General features: G+C 48.7%; 1 long non-coding RNA gene across 1 annotated transcript in view; it reads left to right on the top strand.

Moving 5' to 3' along the window:
• The window catches only part of LOC121152958, a 72,306-nt gene extending 47,584 nt beyond the window's left edge, over positions 1 to 24,722 (top strand). Inside the window, exon 3 of the long non-coding RNA XR_005883328.1 lies at positions 24,562 to 24,722. This is a non-coding gene — a long non-coding RNA (uncharacterized LOC121152958). The remainder of the gene's footprint in view (positions 1 to 24,561) is intronic.
• The last annotated feature ends 1,858 nt before the right edge of the window (positions 24,723 to 26,580 follow it).

The following is a 26,580-nucleotide window of genomic DNA, read 5'->3' as shown; positions in this document are numbered from 1 at the left end:
TCCCAAAAAGGGAAAACACAAAGTCTCAAACACCACATTATATGTTCCTTAAAAATATTTTTGATTATTTTTATTTACTTGAAAGTCAGAGAGGGACAAATCTTTCATCCACTGGCTTACTCCCCGGTGCCTGCCAACAGCTGTTGCTGAACCAGGCTGAAGCCAGAAGCCCTGAACTCAGTCGAGATCTCCCATATGGGTGGCAGGGATCAAGTTCTTGAGCCATTGTCTGCCCTCTCCCAGCATGTGTATCAGCCAGAAGCTGGAATCAGAATCACAGCTGGGCCTTGAACCTGGGCCCTCGGGATGAGATATGGACATCCCAAGTGGCATCTGACCCACTGAACCCAATAGTCGCCCTGCCCTGTCATGTTCTTTCAGCTGGGTCTTGGCTTCAACTCTTTGTGACTGCACAAGGTGGGCTAAAATCAGAGGGCAGGGATTTCATTGTTCTGTCTATCTACATGAGCAGTTTCTCGGGTTCCTGGCATCACCCACTGAGCATCCAAGCTCTGTTGGGTAAAGCCAGATGTGTACCCACAATCTTCCTGCACCCCTTATGCCTGGAATTGGAAGAGGAGCAGATCCTGGTTTCTGAGTTAGCTTCTGGATGCTCATCTTGTGTGTGCGGAGAAGCCAAACTGGGCAACTGGGAGATGACTGGGGGGAGCCAGAGGCACTGGTCAATTTGTGCAAAAATCCAGAGTGAAGAGAGAAGTGGAAGGGGTGGGAAGAGCCAGCTTGGAATGTCTACAAGTCTTAAGGGCCTCGTGCAGCTCCAGGGTTTGATTCAGGGAAGAAAACAGCGGAGGTTCAGAGAAAAGTAGCTGTGCCGATGGAGTAAAACCTTCTCAATGGGAAAATGAGGGCCACTTTATTTACTTTTTAACTAAGATTTATTTATTTCTATTAGAAAGGTAGATTTACAAAGAGGAGATAAAGCAAAAACAATCCTCTATCTGCTGGTTTACTCCCGAAATGGCCACAATAGCCAGAGTTGAGCTGATCTGAAGACAGAAGCCAGGAGCTTTTTTGGATCTCCCATGTGGGTGCAGGGTCCCAAGGACTTGAGCCATCCTTTACTGCTTTCCCAGACCATAAGCAGGGAGCAGGATGAGAAGTGGAACAGCCAAGACATGAACCTGTGTCCATATGGAATGCTGACACTTGTAAGGCCGAGGATCAGCCAACTGAGCCATTGCACCGTACCCCAAGGGTTACTTTAAACATCACTTTAGGGGTGGACATCTGGTACAGTGGTTGAGATGCCGCTGGGACAGCCTCATCCTCTGTCCAAGTGGCTGGGTTCAGGTTCTGGCACCACTTTGAGCAGTTTCCTGTTAAGATGCACCCTGGGAGGCAGCAGGGAAGGGCTGAAAGACTTGGATTCCTGCCACCCTACTGGAGAGCCAGACTGAGCTCGTGGCTCCTGGCTTCAGCTTGATCCAGTCCAGTCCCGGCTGATGTGTGGGCATTGAGGGACTGAACCAGTGAGTGGAAAGTCTCTCCCTCCCACTCTTTACCTCTCTCCCTCTGCCTTTCAAATACGTTGAAAAAAAAATGTTAAGTCTTTTTAACTCAAGGACAAAATTGCCCTCACACAAACATGTAACAGCACAGTCTCAGAGGTTATGGTAATGGTATGATGGCTCTTTCCCTCAAAACCACACCAGGCTGTGTCACTCAGTCTGGGCTCTGGGTCCTGGGGTCAGTCATGCTTCCTTCTTTGGCATTTATATCTGGTTGGTAACCAGTGGTCAAAACAACAAACCTTATTTTTTAACTAAAAGAATATATTTTGAGGGCTGGCATCATGACATAACAGCTTAAGCTTCCATTTGCAGCATTGGTATCTCATATGAGTGCCAGTTCAAGATCTAGATGCTCTACTTGCCAATACAGATCCCTACTAATGGCTTGGGAAAGTAGCAGAAGATGGCCCAACTCCTCGGGTCCCTGCACCCACATGGGAGACCCGGAAGAAGCTCTGGGATTCTGGCTTCCGATTGAACAGCACTGGCCACTGCAGCCATTTTGGGAGTGAATCAGTGGATGGAAGATCTCTCTCTCTCTCAAATCAAACAGTATATTAAGTGGTAATGAGAGAGTTGTCTTTCTTCTGCTTGCCATTCTCCAACTGTCTGCAACAACCAGAACTGGGCTTGGACAAAACTAGAAGCTAAGAACTCCATCCCAGTCTCCCCTGTGTGTCACCTGCTGCTCCTGGGGTGTGCATTAGCAGCAGAGCTAGACTCAGGAGCAGAGCGAGACCTTGAACTCAGAACTGCAAATGAGGGACTTGGCACAAGGATAAATTCCTTCCCTAATATGCCATGAAATTTTTTTCTGGAAAAATGAGACTTCTGAGCTGCTTTCCCTCACACAGGAAAAGAGCAAGTCACCTGGTGCTCAGTGGGACAGCGTTCCTGCCATCACAGCTGTGAGCTGTGTGTTCTTGGCTCCCAGGCGAGGTCAAAGCCCCAAGGCCTTCACCCTAGTCAGCTCCGTGTCTCCTCCTGACTTCTTGGCACAGCCTTGGCATCTCCAGATTGTGTGTGCTTGACTGGACTGAAATAAACACAGAAAAACTTGGGCTGTGTTGGTTGTTTATTTAGTTGCTTTGCAGCGTGAAGTTTTAAAGGCGCCGACCTTGACCTGGGCTGTGTCTGACCAGGGAAAAGCAATGTGGAGGGCAGTGAAAAGCAACCCTGATTTGCGTGGGAAGTGACTTTCTCCCCAGTAGCCTAGAGCATCTTTCTCAAAGCCCCAGGCAGGCCAGCTCCTGGCTTCTGAGCTTCCCAGGCTTGAAATAGTCTCAGGGCACGGCTCCACATGGCACGCACGTACAGCCGTGTTCACACACACACACACACACACACACACACACACACATGCACACACTCCGTCTGGTGACAGATTGGGTCTGAAAAAATCTGGCAGGCTGTGTGGCCGATGGCAGAATGTCGAGCCTGTTCTCGCTGTCTCCCTGGAGTCCCTGTGCAGACGCAGGTGCGCGTCAGTGCCTGCTCTAATTTTATCCCTGGTTGATGGAGGAGACTAAGTGAGCAGCAGGGAACTGCTATTTTGAGTCCCTTCGTGGCTGTGGGTTATATAAAGCTTACTGCCGTGACCTGCATTGCTTTGAGGCTGTGCCTCACTCTCTTGCGTGCTCTGTCACAATATGTCATCAGCTTAGACACTCACACACACCCCCGGTTTCTTGGGGAATGAGGAGGGAGGTGTGCATTGGAGGGTGTGTAGGTGTGTGTGTGTGAGAGAGAGAGAGAGAGAGTATGTTCTTGCCAGCTTGCTGAAGGAGGAGGCCTGCATCTGTGACAGGGAGGGGACATGGGACGTGAAGGAGGTTTGTTCTGAAAGGAAATGGAAAGATCTTTTTGATGGAGAAGTGGCAGCGTGAAAGTATGTGTTTTGGGCTTTAGGACACAGTGTGCCTGTGAGCCAATGTTGTGAGTCTGCTGTTGGCATGGTGATAAGAAGAACTTCTATTTCAGCAACTCTTTTCATTTAGAAGGAACCCAAGAGGCTGATGAATTATACACAAACTGCTCTGCGTTTGAATGGCAGAGATTTTTCATCCGGAATTGGGAGCAGCAGCTAGATGAGCAAACTTGGTAGCCTGATTTAAGGGATGAATTGATGGCCTAGGATGGTGTTGCCTACGTTATTGGGAACAAATCTCCCCTGGACGTTTTTTCTTTACAGAACAAACAAAACAAAACAAAACAAAACAAAACAAAACAAAACAAAACAAAACAAAAAACAACCTCCTCTATGGCTGCTATTGTAACTGTGTCGTAAAGATGTATGCTTTTTGCTTGACTCAGTCATGTATGACATCTTATTGTTGTCTTATTTTTGGGCAATATTATGGTGTCTGAATGTTTTTAGAGACACTGACCTTAATAAATGAGTCTACAGCAGAATCCTGACATAACACAGCTTTTGAGTCTATGAACTTGAAAGGATCAAGAGTCTCAAACTGTGAACTATTCCCCTTGGCACCATGGGAACCAGAGGCAACTGTCTGGAGCGGGTGTGTGTCCTGACCCCCCAGCACCAGTAGGGGGAAGGAGCCGCCCTGAGTTCCATCTACACTCCCCCAGGGCACCTTCTAGAGAACACAACAGAGCTGTCAGAACAGGTCTTCCCTATAGGAATGAAGGATTGGTCTATGTGCATCCTGACTCTTGGAGCTTGCCCCAAAAGTGAAGTCTGAGGTCAGAGCTCGTGTTGCTGATTTGGTATTGACGTCCCTGGCAGCTGCCCTAGCAGGTGGACTTCCCAGAACCAGGAACCTCAGTCTTCTTACATATATACATATGTATATATGTACATATATATCAGAGGAATGTGGCAGCTGGGTACATAGGGCTGGGGAGAAACAGCACCTTGGAGAATTCAGGGAAGGGAGCCATGGAGGCCCCAGGAAACAGAAAAGAACCAGAACGAAAGCCAAAGTTTGCAGGGCCGTCCAGCTAGGGAAGCGAGGCATGTGGAAGGTGCCTGGGAGGATCACAGCATGCTCTTTATTACTGATGGACTGAAGCGAGATCTGTGTGCCTGCCCTTTCCCCCATCCCTGGTTGGGCACAAGGGCTCACCCCTCTGGCTCCTGGGGGATCTGCCTGCCATCTGCTGACCTCCCCTCCTGCTCTACCCTGCCGTCTGCATGTTCTTTTGAGAATATAGTCTGGTTGTCCCCCCGTGTAGCCATCCTTGAGTTTTTCCCAGGACAGAGCGTGGCTGCTTTAGAGCTTGGTTTTTACACCAACCTTCTGGGTGCTTCTCTTCCTCTGTTCTACTCCCCTACATTGGCCTCTTAGTGCTTTGTGTGCTGAGCTCTCTTGTCCTGCAGGTGCTGGTGTGGACTGTTCCATCTGCCTGCAGTTTTCTTCCCATTGTCCCTCTCCCAACTCCTGGAGAATGCCCCAACTGCCTGACTTTGCGAGCCTAGGCTCTTATGGGACAGGGACTGTGTAGTTCCCCACCTGCTTTCCTGCTCAGGCTACCAGTAAATGTTGGTTAACTGATGTGATAGGAGCCACATCTTAGAACTAAAGATTCACTCAATGTCCAGAGAGCTGCAGGCACCTGGCCCAGTGATTCAGACTTTGCCCACAACCATGTCACAAAGCCTGAGTGGAGTCCTCGTTGCGTTTTGTATTTCATCTTAGTACTAATACCTCCTGGGAAGTAGCAAGTAATGACACATGAAGTTGGTCCCTGCCATTCATGTAGGACACCTGGATTAAGTCTCTGGCCTAACCCTAGCTGTTGCAGGCATTTGGGGATTGAACCATTGTTTAGAAGACCTCTCTCTTTGTTAGTTAAATAAAATAAATAAGGGACAAGTTAAAGAAGAGCATGATGAGAAAAATGTTTGGTATGGCAGGTAAAGTGTTTCTTGGGATGCCCACATCTAATACTGGGTTTAAGTCCTGGTTCTATGCCTGATTTCAGCTCCCCTCAAATGCCCGACCTGGAAGGCAGCAAGTCATGGTTCAAGTACTTGTGTCTGAGCTACCCATATAGAGACCTGGGTTAAGTTCTGGGCTCCTGGCTTTGGCCTGACTTAGCTCTGTCTGTTGTAGGCATTTGGGGAGTGGACCAGTGGATGAAAGCTCTCTCTCTCTCTCTGCCTTCCAAATAAAATGAAAATAAATGAATTAATTTGGTGGGCAAAGATATCATGAGGGAATGATAGGACTTGTGCACAATATCAGCAAAGCTGAAGAGGGCCAGGTCCTGGGAAACCTGACCTTGACTGAAAGCGATGGGCCTGTACTTGTCTTTCTTCACAGCCTATGATAGAGGGGCACAGAACAGAGCTGGCCTGCCTGCCCCCTTGCTGCACCACACAGAGAAAGCTGGGGGCTGGGGAGAGAGACAGAGATGGGGGAGGGAATCTTCCACCAGGTTCACTCCCTACATGGTTTAACAGCCCGGTCTGGGACAGGCTGAAGTCAGGAGCTTCTTCCAGCTCTCCCACTTAGGTGCAGAAGTCTAAGCACTTGGTGCATCCTCTGCTGCATTTTCTATGCTATTAGCAGAGAGCTGGATCAGTAGTGGAGCAGGGGCTGAAGCTAAAGTCCTCTAGTGGCTAAAGTCTCTAGTGGCTAACGTCTTTGCCTTGTATTCGCCAGGATCCATATAGGCTGTGGTTCGTATCCCAGCTGCTCTACATCCCTTCCAGCTCCCTGCCTGTGACCTGGGAAGGCAGTAGAGGATGACCCAAAGCGTTGGGACTCTGCACATATGTGGAAGACTCAGAAGAAGCTCCTGGCTTTGGATTGGCTCACTTTCAACCATTGTGGCCACTTGGGGAATGAACTAGCAGATGGAAGATCTTCCTCTATGTAAAAATCTGACTTTTTAATGAAAAATAAATCTTAAGGAAAAAAAAAGTGGAACAGTCAGGACTCGAACCAGTTAGGCAGGTGTGCTGAGAGGGTGGAGCAGTGGATGTGACCTGTCACTTGGCTGCCTCCAGGTGACAGCCACTGCACCTTTCTCACCACCGAGGGTAGGCTAAGAGGGGAGGACCTGCTTTCAGGGGCCTCCCCATGACCTCCTGCTGGTCCCACAAACAACTACTCAGCCAGGTGTGATGTTGCCAGCACTGCTGGAACCTCAAGCCCCTCCCCGCTGGGCTGCTGTCAGCTCAGCCTAGATCACACCCTGGTGAGACTGGCTTCAGGGACCTGGGCCCACAAGAAAACCTAGTACACCATAACTGATCAAATTAAATCAGGCCACTGTGCGGCAGAAATCCAGCTCAGCAGCAACAATGGTGTGCTTGAGGAAACAGAGTTAGAGGCTCTAATACATAGGTTAGGTTCAAGTGCACAGAGACGGGTTGCTTAATTCAATCCTTGATGATGCAGTCTTCACATAGGAAATAACTTTTTTAAAAGAAAGTTAATCATCATTTAATTAAACCTTAAGAAAAAAGAGAGAGAAAGAGAAACAAAGACCTTCCCTCTGCTGTTTCATGCTCCCAATAGCTGTATCAACCAAGGGTGGGCAGGTTAAAGCCTGCAGCCAGGAATTCAACCTGTGGGTGGCAGAAATCCAAGCACTTTAGCCATCATCTGCTGCTTCTTAGGGTGCTCACTAACAGGAAGTTGTAATGGGAAGTGGAGCTGGAATACAAACCCAGGCTACAGGCAGCCCAAGCGGCACTTTAAGCCCTGCATCAAATTCTCATCCCAAATGTATGAGTTTTACTATATAAACTTTTACTTACTGGGCTTAATTAAATCAGGACTTGGGCTGACACTGTGGCGTATCTGGCCTTGCAGTGCCAGCATCCCATATGGGTACCAGTTCAAGTCCTGGCGGCTCCACTTCTAACCCAGGTCTCTGCTAATAGGGCTGGGAAAGCAACAAAGGATGGCCCAAGACTTTGGGCCATGTGGGAGACCCTGAAGAAGCTACTGGCTCTTGACTTTGGACTGGCTCAGCTTCAGCTGTTGCAGCCATTTGGGGAGTGAATCAGTGATGGACAATCTCAGTCTCTCCTTTTCTCTGTCTTTCACATAAAATAGATAAATCTTAAAGAAAAACAGAGAACTTACCTTCTCCATGCTCTCATGGCATTGTTGCCCCCTCAATTTCATTTAATTCAAAGGCAAATCTGTGTGACGCATGCGTGAACGCTGGCCTGAGGCTTCTATCTCCTGCTCTCAGCCGCCCAGTGATAACAGGATAATAAGGATGTTAATCCGGAAATAAATAGGCTCTGGGGAACTTGGAGCGTAATTGGCATTTTCCTGGGGGAATCTCCCAGCATCTTGCCTTTTTAGGCTTCTGAATCCCGAGACAGCCTCAGTTCGAGCGGAAAAAGGGACGAGAGGGCTCCCGGAGGGGAGAGGACCGAGGGACACGGGAGAGGCGGCTGTTGGCTGGTCACAGGCAGAGAACAGCTGCAGCCCCTTGAATGGGATGGCACTAGGCTACTGAGGGGAAAGGCAGAGAAGATGCCAGGGCCACGGGGAGGCGGAGAGGGGACTTGGGGCACACAGTGGGTGGGTATTAAAGGGATTATATGTAGTAAGCCATTTTACCATCACCGGAAAAGGCATGCGATGGAACTGCCAGAAAACTACTAATGAGTTGGAATGTCAACCAGGGATGAGAACAAGTTAAGACAATATGTTCTGGGCCCAACACGGCTGAGGTTTCCAAAGCAGTAGCACATTTGACTTTGGATGGGGGAGAGCCTGGACAGGATCCCTGGGTTGTCATTTATTTTGTCTTTTGTTACTTCATGTCCCAGGGCTCTCTGTAGTAGGGCAACCAGCCAGTGTTAACTGAGAGCTAACCTCATGCCAATCACTCCACAAACTACTTCACATCCACCCACTCAGGTGATCCTCACAACTCTGTAAGATAGCTACTCAGAACTCCCATACTACAGATGGGCAGGTGAAGTCACAGAAAGGTTAAGTTGCATTCTTGTGTCTACACAGCAAGGGAATGTTAAAATGGGGATGGGGACAAGGAGGACAAGGAGTTAGCTCAGTGTAAACACTGCTGTATCCGTGTTTGCCAGCCCCGCTTCCAACAACAGCTTCCTGCTTATGCACACCCTAGGAAGCCGCAGATGGTGGGTGAATGGCTTGGATCCCTGCCACCCACTGTGGGAGACCCAGGTTGTGTGTAGGGTTCCTGACTTCAGCCAGGCTGCTTTGGGCATTTCAGCAGATAAACCAGCAGACGCAAGATCTTTATCTGTCTCTCTTTGTCTCTGCCTTTCAAAAAAGAATGAAAACAAATTATATATATATATGTATATATATATATTTTATATATATACACACAAACATACATACACACACATACACATATATTATATATTAATGTTGAGGCTATAATTTGAAACTAAGCAGTTTAATTCCAGATCCTAAACTCAGGAACAGTACTGTATGTTGCTTTGGGGTGTGCCGTGCGCTCCCCAAAGCAACATACGGCCTATTGCAGTATGCAAGGTTGTTCTACCTCAACGCCTCACAGCGGCAGGAACTATGAGGAAATCCTGAATGAACGTCAGCAAGACATCACTATTAATAAATGCTTGTGAATCCAGGTCAGTGGTGTCGCTTTGAGGGTTTAGCAGCAACTGCACCGAAAACTTGGAGTGAGTCTTCTTTCTAGATGCCATGTCCCAAGGACTCAACAAACAAGCCTTTATGGGTCCATCCAATCAGTTTGTTCACAGAGCACCAACCACATCAGGCACATTGTACACACTTCTGGGCTAAGGCATCGACGCAAAAATCAAGGAGTCTGCAGGATGTAAGTATTTATATCTCAACCAATGACCAACCGGCTAAAAGACCAACACTTTCCTAAGACCAATATCTACCTGCCGTGCCTTTGTCCTTGTCTCAGAGGCAAGGGCTGTTGTGGTGCACTGGAACACTGGAAGTCGCTGGTCACTCACAGCTAAATGAGCTGCTGCCCCTGAAAGTCAGCTCTGTCTAGGAATGTCTTCTCAAGGAAACCACAGGAGAAAACCTTGGGACCAGAAACTAACCAGCTGGGAGGGATGGGAGATAAGAAGGCAGAATGCAATCACCATAGCAGGAGGAAAACATAAAGATTAAAAAAAAAAAAGATTTATTTATTTATTTGAAAGGCAGATTTTATAGAGTGAGAAAGAGAGAAATCCTCCATTTGCTAGTTCATTCCGCAAATGGCCACAATGGCCAGAGCTGTGGGTGCAGGGTCCCAAGGACTTAAGTAATCCTCCATTGCTTTCCCAGGCCATAAGCAGGAAGCTGGGTCAGAAGTGGAACGGCTGTGCCCCACTGGCACTCATATAGTATGTCAGCATCACAAGTATCAGATTGGGCCCGGCACAGTGGCCTAGCGGCTAAAGCCCTCACTTTGAACACGCTGGGATCCCACATGAGCGCCGGTTCTAATCCCAGCAGCCCCACTTCCCATCCAGCTCCCTGCTTGTGGCCTGGGAAAGCAGTTGAGGTTGGCCCAAAGCCTTGGGACCCTGCACCGGCGTGGGAGACCTGGAGGAGGTTCCTGGCTCCTGGCTCCAGATTGGCACAGCACTGGGCACAGTTGTGGCCACTTGGGGAGTGAATCATCGGACGAAAGATCTTCCTCTTTGTCTCTCCTCTCTGTATATCTGACTTTGTAAAAAAAAAAAAAAAAAAAGCTGCCACCTGTGACATCAAAACTCTATATGGGCACCTGTTCGTGTCCCAGCTGCTTCACTTCTGCCCCAGCTCCCTGCTAATGGCCTGGGAAAAACAACAGAAGATAACCTGAGTGCTTGGGCTCCCGTACTCACACGGGAGACCAAGAAGAAGCTCCTTGGCTCCTGGGTTTGGCTTGAACTAGTCCTGGCCCAACTCTGACTGCTATGGCCATCTGGGAAATGAATCAACAAATAAAAGCTTCTCTCTCTCTTTGACTGTCTCTCTAACTTTTCCAAATAAATAAATAAATAAATCTTACACAAAACAAAACCAGAAAGGTTTGGGGATTTTCTCCACAGAGCGGATCCTGGAGCTAAGAGGTCCACAGATGATCAGCATCAGGTATGGTTGCATCTGGGAGCTCTAGCACCCCATCTCTGTACTTCTAAGCGGGGTTCTCCCCCAGTGCAGGCTATAACCCCAGGCTGGCAAGGTGGCTGTCAGCAGCTATAGGTTTATGCAAGGGATCTTCAGAAAATGTGTTATGAAAAAGCTTAAACATCTTTTGTACCACAATGAATTTTTCTCTTAATTTTATTTTTGCATAAACTTCTCAAACCTTTTCAGTTTAAGTTTGTAGGGAACCAGTATGAGCTTCTCTTTTGCTGTGCCTGCAAAGATCTCACTGGGTTTCACAGGGGTCATGTGCCCACATCTGGACCAATCACTCAAGTAGGGAGATTGAACAGCACTCTGAGCAGGAACTCTGTGCACACCCACCTTCAGAGTGAGAGGTAGAGTCCATTCCGCTTAATGCACAGGGACTGAGGGGAGAGAAGGGTGACTCCCTGGAGGAATACAGGAGCCCAGCTGCCAGAAACAGCATGAACAGGCAGTGCAGCAAGGGGTCCAACACATCCCCGAAGGAAACTGCAGCTCCATAACTGATTGGCCTGTCCAATGCTTCCTTGGAGCTAACCCTCACAGAAAGATGGAGCAAAGGAATAGCCAATTATTTTAAAGATTTATTTATTTTTATTTGAAAGGCAAATTTTAAAGAAAGAAGAGAAATAAAAAGTCTTCCATCTGCTGGTTCACTCCCCAAATGACCGCAATGCCCACAGCTATGCTGATCTGAAGCTAGGAGCCAGGAGGTTTTCCCAATTCTCCCATATGGGTACAGGATTCCAAGCACTTGAGCCGCCATTTGCTGTTCTCCCAGGCCATAAGCAGGGGGCTAAATTGGAAGTGGAGCAGCTGGGACACGAATTGGTATTCATTGGAATACCAGAGCCACAGTGTGGGAGATGAGCTGGCTGAGCTACCATGCCAGCCCCAGAAATTACCTTGTACTCAGACTAAGACAGGAAGTGAGCAACTCTCTCTATCTGGGAAAGCCAGGTCGGGTGATTTGGAATCAGGAAACTCACAAGGAAGAAATAGGTCAAAGTGAAGCGCTAAATCCATAGGAGAAGTCTAGACCAGAAATGCCAAGAACCCTGGGAGTGGCAGCTCAGGGACTGCCTTTCCCCCGAAAGACAGACACCTGGGATCTCCATCCTCCCCACCACAGGATGGGAACCAGCAGTAAAATGCCCAAGTGCAGTGAGCTGCTGCATTAAGCACTTCGAGAAGGCAGCTGCAAAGCCATGCTGGACATGGGAGCAACCTCTCTGCTGCTCTTTCACTTTTTTCTTCTTTTTATCTGGAAGGTAAATGTTCAGATAGATACCTCCCACCTGTGCCAATTCACTCCCTCAGGTTCCCACAACAGCTGGAGTGGGGCCAAGCTGAATTTGACTGTTCCATGTAGGTGGCAAAGGGATCTTAAGGCCTTGAGCCATGATGATCTGGGGCCTCTCAGGGGGTTGGATTAGCAGGTAGAGTGAGGATTCGAAACCAGGTACTCTGATCAGAGATGGGAATCTCCCAAATGGCTCAATGGCCACTCAACCTCTTTATGTTTTAAGTGTTAGCAACACAAATTGGGTCAAAACAAACCTTAGCAGGTCAGAAACTGCTTACAGACCCCTCCCTGCCTCTTAGCTTGTGGCATTGAAATAGGACCGGCTTGACAAAGAGCACATGGAAACCCCTGCTCCATTTGCGTGGTATGAAATCTGCATGCTCATCTGTGCCCAAATCAACAAGTCCCCCATGACAACCCATGCCCAGAGCACAGCCCTTTCATCTGTACTCGACTCTGAAAAACACTGTGTGGGCCAGGCAGGGTGAGAACTGTACTCTTGTTTCCTGGCGGGGGCGTGGCTATCTTCATGACCTGGGTGTAATACTAACCGTTGGAGGGTTTTACATTGGGTTTCCTGTTTCCTTTTCTTAATAAAGAAAGGAAAAGTGGGCCCCCGCAGCAGTCATACCTGAGTTCCATGGGAAGACACCACGGGGGTTCCGACTTGGCCACAAGCACAAACAAAACGGAACCCCATACCTGGCCAAAAGATCTGTGGGCCCCACAGCTGCTTTGGGTTGTTTTGATCAGCCCCTGCCACACTTTTCCACCCCAGACTCATTAGACTGGTGGTCATACCCTCTATTCTGGGGTTGTTGGAACCACTTCCACAATAGACTGAGACGGTGACCGTGACAGAAGCCACCCTGTATCCAGGAAGGTGACAAAGTGGCTCATGTGTCCCTAACTCTAGCATAAATGCTCTGGAAATTCTTCCTGCTCTACCAACGAGGAAACGGAGGCTTAAAGAACTTAGGAGAATTTTGTCCCAAGTCATCCATCAGTGATGGAACTGGGGTTCCATTCATTCTTTCCCTCATTCCATGATTGTTGGTCACCCATGGGCAAAGTACTACAGGGGAAAGTGTTCTGCTTGCTGCATTGAAGTCATATCTGGAATACTTAGTTTAAGATTTCTTTCCTTTGTTCATACTTGAAGTGGTTACTGTGTTTGGTTTCAGGCTGAGTGCTGCGGGGGGATGATGGGGCATACAAAGTGGTAGAAGAAATTCACTTACTTGGGGCTGGACTGGTGGCTCAAGTAGCTAATCCTCTGTCTGCAAGCATATCTCCTATGGGCACAAGTTTCATGTCCCAACTGTTCTACATCCTATTCAGTTTCCTGCCTACAGCCTGGGAATGCAACAAAGGATAGGGTCCTTGGGAGCCTGTACCCATGCAGGAAACTTGGAAAAGGCTCCTGGCTCCTGGCTTCAATTCAGCTCAGCTCCAGCTGTTACAACCATGTGGGGAGTGAAATAGCGGATGGAAGATCTTTCTCTCTGTGTCTCTTCCTTCGTAACTCTGCCTTTCCAATAAAAATAAATAAATCTGAAGAAGAAATCTAATTTGGGGGGGCATGTAATTTAGCTGGGGCGACGGAGTCCAGGCACTAGAATCTTGTAACAATAAAATGAGAAGTGGAAACTGCATGAACACGAGCAGAGGCATGACAGGCTACAGCAGGCTAGAGTGATCAGGTGGCAGGGCAGAGGCCTTGGAGTAGTGACAGAGTGGAGCCGGCAGCAGGAAAGCTCAGCACGGCGCCAGAGGGAGTGAGGAAGGAAAGAACATGGATACGCAGCTTGGCCTGGCACACCAACTCCCCAGAGCCGTCACTACGCTGCCTGTGCGGGGTATCCACCACAGAGTACCTCTCCACCCAGGTGGCCCTGGAGCCATTTTTTTTTAAAACTTACATTAAGTCTCAATTTCTTAACTCAAAAAGTGGAATAATGAAGCAAGTGGTGCAGGCAAAACAGCATGTGGCATGGGGCCAGCTCACATAGCGGCAGCCTCTGTGGCTGCCAATATCATGGTCTCTCTGTGGGGCTCCCCCTGCAGCTGTTCCACCTGAGGAGTGGAGAGAGACATGAGGCCACACGGCAGGCAGCCATAACGTAAGAACTCAAAGGTGGCCTGGAAACTGCGGGACTGTGAACCCAGAGGCCTTGTGTTATCAGCCCCAGAATCAGATAACATCGGCAAACCACAAATGTGCTGCTCAAGTTTGCAAAGTTCTATAGCGGTGGGTGGGGCTTCCCGCGGCTTGCGCTGGGGTGATGGGAGTCTAGCCACGTCTCTTTCTTTCTCATCAGATCTCACAAGGAAATGGGCTCCCCTATTCAGATTTGAGATAAGGTCCTCTTCCCTTGGGTGCTCCCAAGCTCAGCGAAGTCACTCGTGAGGGTGTTCACTTTCTATCCCAGGCCTGTATCGTCATCAGCTTATTATACTTAGTGGGGACACGGATGAACCCTTAAGCTCGACGCTAAATGGAAGTGAAAATTATGAAGACGTGCACTGTGGTCATACTGAGATGACAATCTAAGAAAAGGAGGTGAGATACTCCAGGGGAAGCCAGCCAGAGGAGGATGGGCTTCTGAAAGGTTGTTGATTTTTGTCCTCAGTAATCCCCGACTATGCTGTGGCTCAATAATTATTTTGGGCTCCATGACTTTCAACCTAACCTCTGGCGCTCAGCTGAGAGATCTATCCTGAGGTGCTGACATGATTTCTCAGCAGCTGTTGCAAATTAAAAGCTTTGGCTGTGTTCCATGTGGGTCCATTAAAATTTTCAGGAAAATTAGCTTTAAGGAATTTCCCAAAGACTCCTTCACCTCATTCCTACTTTTAATATTTTTTTATTCCTTGTGTTGCACATTTGAAAGGTGGCGGGGGTGAGGGTGGGCATGGAGAGAGATCGCCCATCTGTTGGTTTACTTTCCAAATGCACAGAAGAGCCAAGACTGAGTCAGAGTGAAGCCAGGAATCAGAAACTCAATCCGGTCTCTTAAGTTGGTGGCAGGAATTCAACTATTTGGCATCATCACTTGCTACCTGGAAGCTAAGATTGGAAACAGAACTGGGTCCCAAACCAGGCACTCTGATAAGGGTGTCCCAAGCAATGTCTTAACCACTATGCCAAATGCCCATCCCAGACTCCTCATTCTACAAGTGCCTGCTTCCAGATCTCTTTGAAAGGGACCAATACAAGAATTAAAGCTAGAAGGAGGAATATGACCTTGAGGTCACAGCGTTCAACAACCATCTCAGTAGACCAGAGAGAGAGAGAGAAAAAAAATGTAATTCACAATGCCCAAAACTTATGGAGCACTTGCTATACATAGAAGCAAACTTCTAAAAGTTTGTGTTGTTCCTGCCTACAACACCTGCATTCCATATTAGAGTGCTGGTTTGAATCCCGGCTGCTCTGCTTCCCATTCTGCTTCCTGCTAATATACCTGGAAAAGTAGCAAAGGATGGTCCAAGTACTTGGATCCTGCCGCCCACATAGGAGACCCACATGGGGTTCTCAGCTCTCATCTTTGGTCTCATGTAGTCCTGACTATTGCAGCCATTTGGGAAGTGAACTAGCAAACGGATAATGTCTCTCTCTCTGTCTCTACCTCTCCTTCTTACACTCTTTCAAATAAACACATATTTTTTTTTAGATTTATTTTTATTGCAAAGTCAGATAAACAGAGAGGAGGAGAGACAGAGAGGAAGATCTGTCTGATGATTCACTCCCCAAGTGACTGCAATGGCATGGCTGCTGGGATTAGAACTGGTGCCCATATGGGATCCCTGTGTGCTCAAGGCGAGGACTTTAGCCGCTAGGCCACCGTGTTGGGCCCAAATATAATTTTTAGAAAGAAGTTTATTATAAGGCAAAATATTTTTTTAAACGATTTATTTTATTTATTTTTTTATTACAAAGTCAGATATACAAAGAGGAGGAGAGACAGAGAGGAAGATCTTCCCTCCGATGATTCACTCCCCAAGTGACCACGACGGCTGGCACTGCGCTGATCTGTAGCTGGGAACCAGGAACCTCCTCCAGGTCTCCCACGCCGGTGCAGGGTCCCAAGGATCTGGGCCATCCTCAACTGCTTTCCCAGGCCACAAGCAGGGAGCTGGATGGGAAGTGGAACTGTTGGGATAACCCGGCACCCATATGGGATCCCTGCATGTTCAAGGCAAGGACTTTAGCCGCTAGGCCACTGTGCTGGGCCCAAGGCAAAAGATTTTGAAATTACCAAAAAAGATGTTGAAATCTACACATATGTCACAGTCTCCAAACAGTTCATACAAAGTGTATTATGGGGCCCAGCGCGGTGGCCTAGCAGCTAAAGTCCTCACCTTGAAAGTGCCAGGATCCCATGTGGGTGCCAGTTCTAATCCCGGCAGCCATGCTTCCCATCAGCTCAGCTCCAGCCATTGGTCACTTGGGGAGTGAATATTCGTATGGAAGATCTTCTTCTCTGTCTCTCCTCTCTCTATATCTGAATTTTCAATAAATAAATAAATATATTTTTTTAAAAAAGAAAATATGTTATGAAAAATTGCCTGTGTATTTCAAAATCTTTGGGCACCACATAAACTTATCCTTAAACTTCATCTTCCCACAAACTTTCTGAAGTACCCTTGTATATTATCCTATTGTCTTGCCACACTTTAAGAAAGGTGCTACTGTTCTCCTGCTATTCCAGATAGAGACTGAGGCACAGGAAGATGAAATAACTTGAAAGAGAAACAGAGATAGAGCCAGAATTTGGACCCAGGCAATCTGACTCTGGGCTGGTGTTGCTAAATATTACCAAGGTACGTGTGTTTTAGTGGGAGGAGGCAGAGGGAGAGGTAATGTAAGGGGATCAGAAATAGAAAGGTGTCTTGGGAGCACTGGCTTGGGTCTAGCGTGACATCATCCAGTCACAGGAGACTGCCCGAGCCCAGATATATGGGCCATATCGAGGCGAATGCTCAGATGTAGGAAGGCCACAGTTTTGTGCGCACTCTGTGTCTGCCTTTTCTCTCCTGGGGAGAGCAGCCACAGTGCAGCCCAATTTGAGGCTCTCAATATGAGCCTTGTTAGCCTAAGGGGGTCAATGGAACCATCCCTGGCTCGTAAGGTCCTAGTGTTGCCACAGAGAGCCTGGGTGACAGACTCAGATGACACTTCTGGAGGCAAGAGTTCATTGTTCCGAGGATGCCCAGTGAATGGACTTGGGGACCTTGAGGACCAAATGGGTAGAGAATTCTTTCAAAGGGATGGCATGATGGTGCAGCAAGCTAATCCTCCACCTGTGGCTCTGGCATCCCATATAGGCATTGGTTCTAGTCCCAGCTGTTCTACCTAGCAGATCCCTGCTAAAGATTTGAGAAAGCAGTGGGGAGTTGCTCAAATGTTTGGGCCCCTGCACCTACATGGGAGACAAGCTCTGGTCATTGTAACCAGTTGGGGAGTGAACCAACAGATGGAAGATTTCTCTGTGTATCTCTCTGTAACTCTTTCAAGTAAAATTTAAAAAAAAAAATCCTCTTTAAAAAAAAAAAGCATCTCAAGACTTCTTTCTTCTCCCATGTCTTCCCTGACTCTGGGGAAAGGCCCCTGTTTTGCCTTAGACAATCACGTGGAGCCTGGGATATGTGCCATTCCTGGGTTTGAATCTTGCTGCTGCCCGTGCTGGTTTAGGGGAGTTGACTTGATGCTTCCATCTCTCCCTCTGTCAGAGGGGATAATAACAGAACCCACCTCATCAAGTTGTTGTAAGGATTAAATAAGTATATCCACATCAGCCACATAAAGCACATCAGGCACCCTATAAACGTGGGCGACGGTAATTATCCACATCTTACCTCCATTTAAGAAGTGATTCTAACTGTCTTAAGCACCATGCATTGTCACATCCGGTAGGGAGTGGCCACAGGAACAAAGCCTGTGCCCTTGCCAAGCCCCACAGCCATGCGCTCAGGCCTCTGTTGAAAAGGAAGTGGTTGCATCACCCGGCTGTCTGAGCCGGGGCCACTTTCTTCTGGGGGAGGGTTTTCTGTGGTTCTGCTTGTTTTTGCCCTCCAGTCCAGCATGGCTTTGTCACTCTGTCAGCTTCCTCCCCACGCCACTGTGGTCTTTCACAATGGACCCAGATTCTCCTGGATCTAGGCCTTACTTGCCCATGGACAAATGAGAAGCCCTTGGACGCCATGCACTCCTGAAAGCCCATTTGTTGTTGACCTGGCAGGAAGACCATGGCAGGTGACTGATTAGCCAGGTGACCTTCGGCAGTCTCTGGTGTTTGCCTTCACTGTTGATCTATAGGAAAGGATGATAATAATAGTATTCACCTCTTCACCTCTTGGATTGTTTCAGGATTTAAAGAGCTTTTATTGAAACTTCCAAACAGTGCATGGCTCTCAGTGCATAAGCGCTAGCCATGATTTCCCATAGGCTAGAGATGTTTGCTCTGGACAAAAGCTCCTATCAATAAAAGGGCCAACAGAGAGTTCTAGAGCAAGTCAATCTGGCCTTAACATCTTTCTGAATGCTACGACTGTGTGGGAAAACTATCCCTACTTTGTGCATTGCAAGAAGGTTCGTATTTCAACTTTGGGGATACCAGATACCCAGAGTACAGCACCATTATTAATTAGCTGGACCGCTGATAGGCAGAAAAAAAATCCTCGTTGCTTCTCTGAACTGTTAAAATAATACCTTGCTGCCTTGTTCAAAGTCCTGTGTTATGCAGAATTTGTATTGGGTTTTGGGTTTTAATATGGAGAATGGCTTGGGTGGTTTTTGTTTTTTGTTTTCTTATGTGCTGTTGGTGCAGATGATGGTTTTGTTCTACACCCTGTGCTTCCTCGTCTATTTGGAACTGGCCAGAGGAAGCCTTTGGTTTTAGAAGCAGGACTTAAGGGGTTCCTGGGCAGTAGAGACTCAAGAGAACCTAGCCCAAAGGAACTTGACCAACTGGTCTCGGACCTTGGGGTCACCATAGTCTGGCAAGACTGCCCTTTGACCTGAATCCGGGTGACGTTGGTCGTGTAGGTATAGGTGAAATGCTAGCCACACCTGGCTGGTCCATAAAAAGGAAATACTTCCCACACCTTGCTTTTGTACACCGCAGGCTCCAGGTGAAGGCATCCCCAGTGCCAGCGCCGGCTTTAATGCCTGGGTGTGGCTGCAGGAACCACCCAGTACAAACCGGAGTGAACCTGCTGCCCTTACCCCTCCCGCTGCCAAGTCAAACAGAACACAGGGAACACAAATAGAATGATCACAATAAACCGGTTGTTGTAGCCAGACGCAGGAGAACCCACTCCCTGGCACCGCCACCACCCCCTCCACGGGTCCAGACACGACCATGCTGGGCTGCTCCCAGGGCTACGGAAGGTGTGGCCCGTGGGCATTCCTGCCCAGCTAGAAACCCTCTGGCTTGTCTGTACTCATCACCACCCCCACATGTACCTCAGCAGGAGTTGCCTGGGCCAGGAGCGAGGAGGGTCTCCCCTCCCTCCAAGCCCTTGTCACCGGGAAGTGCCCTTCCTACCCACTCGACTTGACTAATGCTGCTTGCCGCAGCCACCTCTAAGGAGGGAACTCTTCAAACACATTAAACTCCCCTAGGCATCTGAGGGTTGGAGGAATTCGTGCTGTACGTGCTTGCCGGAAGGGTCATGTATGGGGGGAGGGGGAAAGAGGGAGCAGAAGGAGGGACCAAGCCTGAGTGACAGCTTCAGACTATCTGGTTAGAGCTCTCCAGGCAGCCAGAGCAGAGATAGTATCCAGACTTGCCTGCCCAGGGCAGGTCAGCAGCTCCCAGCACCTGCCCAAGCTTTTGTGCTCTGTGTGTGTGTGTGTGTGTGTGTGTGTGTGTGTGTGTGTGTGTGTGTGTGCACGTGCCTGTGTATATGTGTGCTTTGGGGTCTGTCTCTCTTTGCTTCCTAGGATCTGAGGCCAATGAGGAAGTAGGTTAGTCCCAGGAGGCAAGGTTCCACCGCCAGTCTGTCTTTGTGATGTCAGCACCTTTTCCTGAAGTTCTTGCAGGTCCCACCCAAGATTCCTGTGGAAAGGAGAGGTTGTGACTGACCCCAGCAGAGATGTCCTGTCCCACTGTCTCCTGGGGCTATAGGAAACACAGAAATTCTAAAACTATGCACCTGGGCCTGGCATAATGGTTCAATGGCTAAATTCTTGCCTTCCAAGTGCCAGGATCCATATGTGTCCTGGTTTGTGCCCCAGCAGCTCCACTTCCCATCCTTGTGGCCTATAGAGGCTGGCCCAAAGCCTTGGGACCCTGTGCGCTTGTGGGAGACCTGGAGGAGGCTCCTGGCTCATGGCTTTGGTCTGGGACGGCTCTGGTTGTAGTGGTCACTTGGGGAGTGAGCCAGTGGACGGAAGATTTTTTTCTGTATTTCTCCTTCTCTCTATGGGTCTGCCTTTCCAAGAAAAAAAAAAAAAACAAATTTTAAAAAAATTAAAAAATAGAACTATACACCTGGCAATTGTCATCCTGACAATTATGGCTGGGGTTGGAAGCCTGGCTTCATGCTGGGGCTTGGGACAGGTGTCTCAGTCAATTTAGCCATCAAAATGGGCCCAAGAAGACCTAGTTGGCAGGCCTGTGGACAGCCTAAAACGAGATGACAGTCCTGAGAGGCCTCTGGACACTCCTGACACATGAAAAGTGCTAGGTAAATCTTGCCCACGATTTCCTTCTCCCACCTGTTCTGTCCGTGGTTCACTGGGTCCTTGATCACCCTGAAGAACAGAAAAGAGAGAGCCCGGGAAGTGATAGAATCTACAGTCAACAGGCCGGTGTTCATGGCCAGATGGGTTACTTCTGCGCCTGGGGTAGTGCTTTCCTATCTGAAACAAAACACAAACCACTTCGTCCCTCTGCCAAAACCTGATCTAATCTTTCCCACCCACAAGTCAGGCTGTCCCAGAACCTGAACTTGAGGCTTTTCTCTTCTTTTGCCTGATGCTCTGGGTAGAGCTGGAAAGGGGAAGGTGGCAACAGATACAGCCAGACCAGTGATGGACAGAAATGGGAGCAATTGTCATTGCCTCCTTGAAAACGTCAAAATCAGTATCCTCCCGCCTTGTCCTAAGTCCTTTACTAAGCACAATTTGTGTTGGGTAGAGAACATGAATCGCAGCCATGGAAAGGAGTAAATCGCAACTATGGTCTTTTTATTTCTTCTTCTTTTATATTTAAGATTCATTTCTTTTTATTGGAAAGGAAGATTTTTACAGAGAAAAGGAGAGACAAAGAGAGAAAGATCTTCCATTCATTGATTCACTACCCAAGTGGCTGGAGCTGAGCTGATCTGCAACCAGGAGCTAGAAGCTGGGAGCTTCTACTGGTCTCCTACGTGGGTGCAGGGGTCTAAGGATTTGGGCTATTCTCTGCTGCTTTCCCAGGCCATAAATAGGGAGCTAGCTGGGAAGTGGAGCAGTTGGAACCCATATGGGATACTGATCCTTGCAGGTGGAGAATTAGCCAATTGAGTCATTGTGCTGGTCCCTTCATTCTTCTCTTTTCCTTTCTTTTCTTTTCATACAGATGACGGTTTTGTTCCACTATCTGTACCCTTCCTCCTCTGCTTGGAACTAGTCAGCAGTTGCAAAGGGCCAGTGTCTTCTATTCAGTGGGGAGCAGACATGGTGGGAATGAGTGGCTGGGCCAAGGGTTTGGGTAGGAGCTTGGGGAGTGGCCACAGAGTGGGAAGGGAGTGAAGGGGGAGCAGTGTGGGGGAAGTGAGTAATGGGTGGCTCAGAGGATGGAGCAAGCCACTGTTGAAAGGGAATAGCTATGCTCTGTGGGCAGGTGGGAAAATGTCTGGGAGCCCAGAGAACGCCGCTGTGCAATAACAGGGAAGGGACCCTGAGGTAGTGGTTTGCCAGAGATGAAGAACAGGATAGGCTGTGTGTTGGTGGAGGAAGGGCTGGATCTTGGGTCAAGCACTTCCACCAACTCCCTCTTCATGCCTCCGCCACTGGAAACAGCCTCAGTCCACTGGCTTGTCTTTGAACTCCAACAGGTAATATACACAGCTAACAGCCTGCAGGATGTGCGGAAAATACAGAGCCCTGGCCTCTGACTGTGCCCTAGCTCTGGAAGCTGCCGACCTGTGGCGGCTGCTGGTCTTTATCCAGTTCCCGTTCACTGATCTGGGCTCGCATTGGCCATGTGTTGCCACAGTCTTGCTCTCACTGTTGCATTGTGTGGAGCAGGAGGGTGGCCCACTGGAGAGATTTCTCACACTGGTATGTGGAGTCCAGACGGGATTAAGCAACCCCCAGCTCCAGGGAGAAGTCTGTTTTCTGTTGCGAGATCTGTTCCTAAAAGCGGGTATCAAGCCCTCCCTCAAGTCTCCGACAAAACTCAAGGACTGAAGATGGGGAGTTGGGTTGCACCTAAGATAGAAAAGGCAAATTTAAACTCTGATTCTCCTCGCTGGTAGTGTTTACTCCAACGGTGAGAAAGTTCCCTACGCTGGGTTTTGCTCCTGTCTCGTGGGCCAGGCAGTTTGGTCGGTGGTTGTCCTGTGGGCCGCTGTCTGGGGCAGACGCGGTTAGGAGGTCATCCTGACAATTATGGCTCAACTGAGGTGGAGGGAGCCGTCTAGGTTTGGCCCTCGGTCTGGAGTCCCAGGCAGCAGCACACAGCGATCTTGGCTCGGGACTCGAGGCTGAGGCGTGCCGGGACAGCCTAGGGGGTGTCCTTGGCTTTCCAGGGGCCGGGGAACCCTCTCTGGCCCGGGGGCGGGAAGACGCCGTGGCAGACTCTGTTCTGGCTCCACTGCCGCCTCAGCACTTTCTAATTGCAGTTCCAAACAACAACAGCCCGCCGCGGCCGTCATGGCAACAGGCCCCGCCTCCCCGGCCTCCCTGCCGGCACGCAGCACGTGACGGTGACGCCCGCGTCGCTCCCCCGCCCCTGGCGACGACGGGAGGGCAGAGAGGCGGGGTGGGGAGGAATGACGTGGGCTCTGTCGTCTCCATGGATATAATGCATAGACGTCAACGTCGCCACTGTTTGGAGTGTAACGTTCTCCGGTCTCCATGGGAACGTCAGGCGGCCAAACACCAGGCCCCAGCAACAGGCCTCCGATTGGCCCGAGGCCTCCACGAGGCGGTGCTCCGTCTCCCGCGCCCGTGTTGCTGTTATGGTTGTTGTCTCCCGCTTGTTTATTTCTCTAGCAGATCTGGGAGGCGGAGGTCTGGGTCCGTCGCCAAGGAAGGCATCCAGGAGCAAACGTGCTCAACGTGCAGCCTGCACTTTACGGAGGACAGGCCAGCGGTGACCGCGTCCCTGGTGGGTGGGGTTCAGGACCCTCAAGCCCCCAGCCTCATCATGTCTGAGAAAGGCCGTTTGTCCTCTCAGCCACATCCCGAAAGCCGTGTGGCCTTCGCAGGGACGCTTGTTTGGCCTTCCCAGAGCAGCTCCCAGGGGCCTTCTCAGAGCTGGAGCACCCATCCCCACCCCGAGGCAATATTTGGCAGCATTTCCCCATCTGGTCCTAATTCTGTTGAATGACATCATTGATCTGCATTCCCACCCAGAGATGTCCAGTATTTTTTTTTTTTTTTGGAGTGACCTAAGTGTATTTCAAAGAATCCCCAAGGACCTGGGTGGATACTTCTATTTATGGATTTATGGAATCTTACCCTTTTTCTTTGCCCATTTTTACTTCACCGCTGTGGATGGGGGAGGGTGAAAGAGGTGGCACTTTCTGTCACCTAAATAAAACAAAAACAACAACAACAAAAACAAATAAATTGAGGTCAGAGGTGGTGGGCCACGTAACAAGTTCTTGGATTTGTTGACCGTCGGTGGGAATGTGGGGATGCAGTTGAACATTCCGAATAGTATCCCCAAGAAACACTTTTCACTTAGCCTGGGCTCCCAGCAGTGAAACCTAGTTAACATCTGGCAAAGAGATAGCGATCTTGCCTCAGGGTTTTAATCAAGTCCTGCATAAAAGAATGTCTTAAAATCTTTGGTTACAGTGTCAAATATAACAATAAATCTTCACTAGCTCATGCACATACAAGTCTGAAATGTTTCATAAAAGGTTTCGATGACCCGATAACATGTTTTTCAAAAGCCGAGAGAGAGAAAAGGGGGGGAGGGAATGACACAAATCTTAAGTTTAAAAAAAAAATTACCTTCATAGATTGGGGTTGATAAGGAAGGGTCCTTGCCACTCTAGTCTCAGCCCACTAACTCCTTTCTTTCTTTATCTGGTCCAATGAACATCCTGCCGATTCCCCCTGCCCCCTTGATTCCCCCTGCCCCCTTGATTCCCCCTGCCCCCTTCCGTCCTTGGCCGGCCTCACAGCCTATAATTTCCTTCGGAGATGTGAGTGAAATTAAATGAAATTGGGAGCCTGCTTAATGCAAATAGAGCCAAAGGGCACAGCTCTTTATCATAATGAACTTCATTCTGATTAAGTCAGGAACTGCAAGTGCTTACTATTTACCCAGTAAATATATTAAATTGCCGGGCAAGTCTCCTGCCCGACACTGCCAGGGAATATTTGAAAGTCTGATATAAGATCATTTTTTTTAGACCATCCAACATCCCTTTCTGATTCTATCATCTCTCTTTGCGTTTCCAGGAATCTAGAGTGTCCTGGTTCCTGAGAGCCAGTCTGTTTGAGTGACACCAAAAGGAAGAAAGATGAAGCAATATTTACGTTGTATGCTGAGGCTGGCCCAGAGAGCGGGAGAAGTGACTGCATGACTCCCGGCATCTCAGCATGGATGAGAAAGGGGGAAGGTGGGAGACGAGAGTCTCGAAGTGCCCAGATCTGACTCCGGTTCTTGAACCAGAATTTATGATCATATCCAGGAGTATCACTTAGAACCTCCAACCTGCCATCCTTTCATTTTGTTAGATACCTACAGGACAGTGTGTGGTCCAGGAAACATAAGATAGATTATGGTTTTGGTAGTACTGTAAGAAGCTGTTTGTTTCAGATGTGTTTGTACGTAACGGTATGCATATGCATATGTGCACACCCATAGACAGACTTCCCATCTTGTGTTTTGGCCAGGTTGCCCCGTTTAGCTGACCGAATTCAATGTAAAGACCATGATATCCTTCTTTGCTGCTGACTTCCCCAAGCCATGAGACAATTAATCTCCCCAGCTGACTTCCCCTTTTATACAATGTGATCTGGAGAGCTCAGTAATCTTACACGTTTGAGTGACCCTCGACGAGTGTCACGCTTTGTGCTGATGAGTCGGCCCTGTGTAAACACCAAATGCCATATGGGGGCATCCCCCCAGGACCTCTGCATCCTAGTGCTGAGTGGAGCCTTTGTCACCATGTGTCCATAGCAGACTGGCCATGTCCCAGGCCCCGCTGCAGAGGAATGCCAAAGCACAGGTATACACACTCTACCTCTTCCTGCTGGAGGTCAGCGCCTCAAGCCTGGCTTTCTTTCTATGTAAACACAGAGATATTGCTATCTTTTAGGTTCCAGGTGATGGCCAGACTTGGTCAGTACTAGGGTCAAGGTGAACGGGAAGAATGTACTTCATGGGCTGAGTGCATGTCCACCCATGTGTGAGTGGACCTGTACCATGTCAAGTAGTGCTTCCTCATTGTCCCTAAAGTTTTATGACCAGGAATAGATTCCTTTGGATAAAGTAGGTAGTGCTTCCTGCAGTTCTTAACTTTTCAAATCCAAATTCTGGTCTGACACAGTGGCTTAACAGGCTAAATCTTTTGCCTTTGCAGGGCTGGCATCTCATATGAGCACCAGTTTGTATATTGGCTGCTCTACTTCCAATCCAGCTCCCTGTGTATGGCCTGGGAAAACAATGGAGGATGGCTCAAGTCATGGATCCCTGTAGTCATGTGGGAAACCCAGAAGAAACTCCTGGCTCCTGGCTTTGGATTGGCTCAGCCAGCAGATGGAAGATCTCTCTGTGTCTCTCTCCTTCACTCTGTGAATCTGTCTTCTAAATAAAATAAATTTTTTAAAAAAAATCTGAATTCTTGGGTGGACATTTGGCCTAGAAATTTAGGTGCTGTTCATACATGCCCATCCCACACTCGAGGGTTGGAACTCAATCCCCTAATTGGGTTCCTGGTTCCAACTTCCTGTTAACGCAGACTGCAGGAAGCAGCAGTGGTGGTTCAAGCAGTGGAGCCCAGCCAGCACACCGTAGACCTGGACTAAGTTTCTAGACCAGCTCCACCCTGATTCTTATGGGAATTTGTCAAGTGAACTAGCTGATAGGATCTCTCTCTCTCACTCACTCACCCTGCCTCTAAAAGACATGAAAATTAGAATAGGAATCCTCTTTTGGGCAGCCAGCTCCTCAAGTTTCATGCACATCAGGTTACCAGACACGTTTTCCCCTGGCAGATGAAATGGCATCATGCGTGACTTCTGGGTTCCTGCGAAAGTCTGAGAAATGCAATTCTGATGAGCCTAAAGGCGATGATGAACGTAAATCAAAGCCAGCCCTCACTTGGTGCTGTTGCTGACTGAGGATACTCAGCGCCCACCTGCAGACCTGTAGCTCCACTCATACAAGGAAGGGGTGGCTTCTTTTTCCATCCTCACCCTAAATTTTCAAACACATCACCGTTCCATAATCTAGAGGCTTCCATGCTAAAGGTA

Source organism: Ochotona curzoniae, unplaced genomic scaffold (genome assembly GCF_017591425.1).
Source record: "Ochotona curzoniae isolate NIBS_2020 unplaced genomic scaffold, NIBS_Ocur_1.0 contig_2688, whole genome shotgun sequence".
NCBI lineage: Eukaryota > Metazoa > Chordata > Mammalia > Lagomorpha > Ochotonidae > Ochotona > Ochotona curzoniae.
The sequence above is the reverse complement of the archived record's forward strand: the minus strand, read 5'-3'. Positions and strand labels throughout refer to the sequence as shown.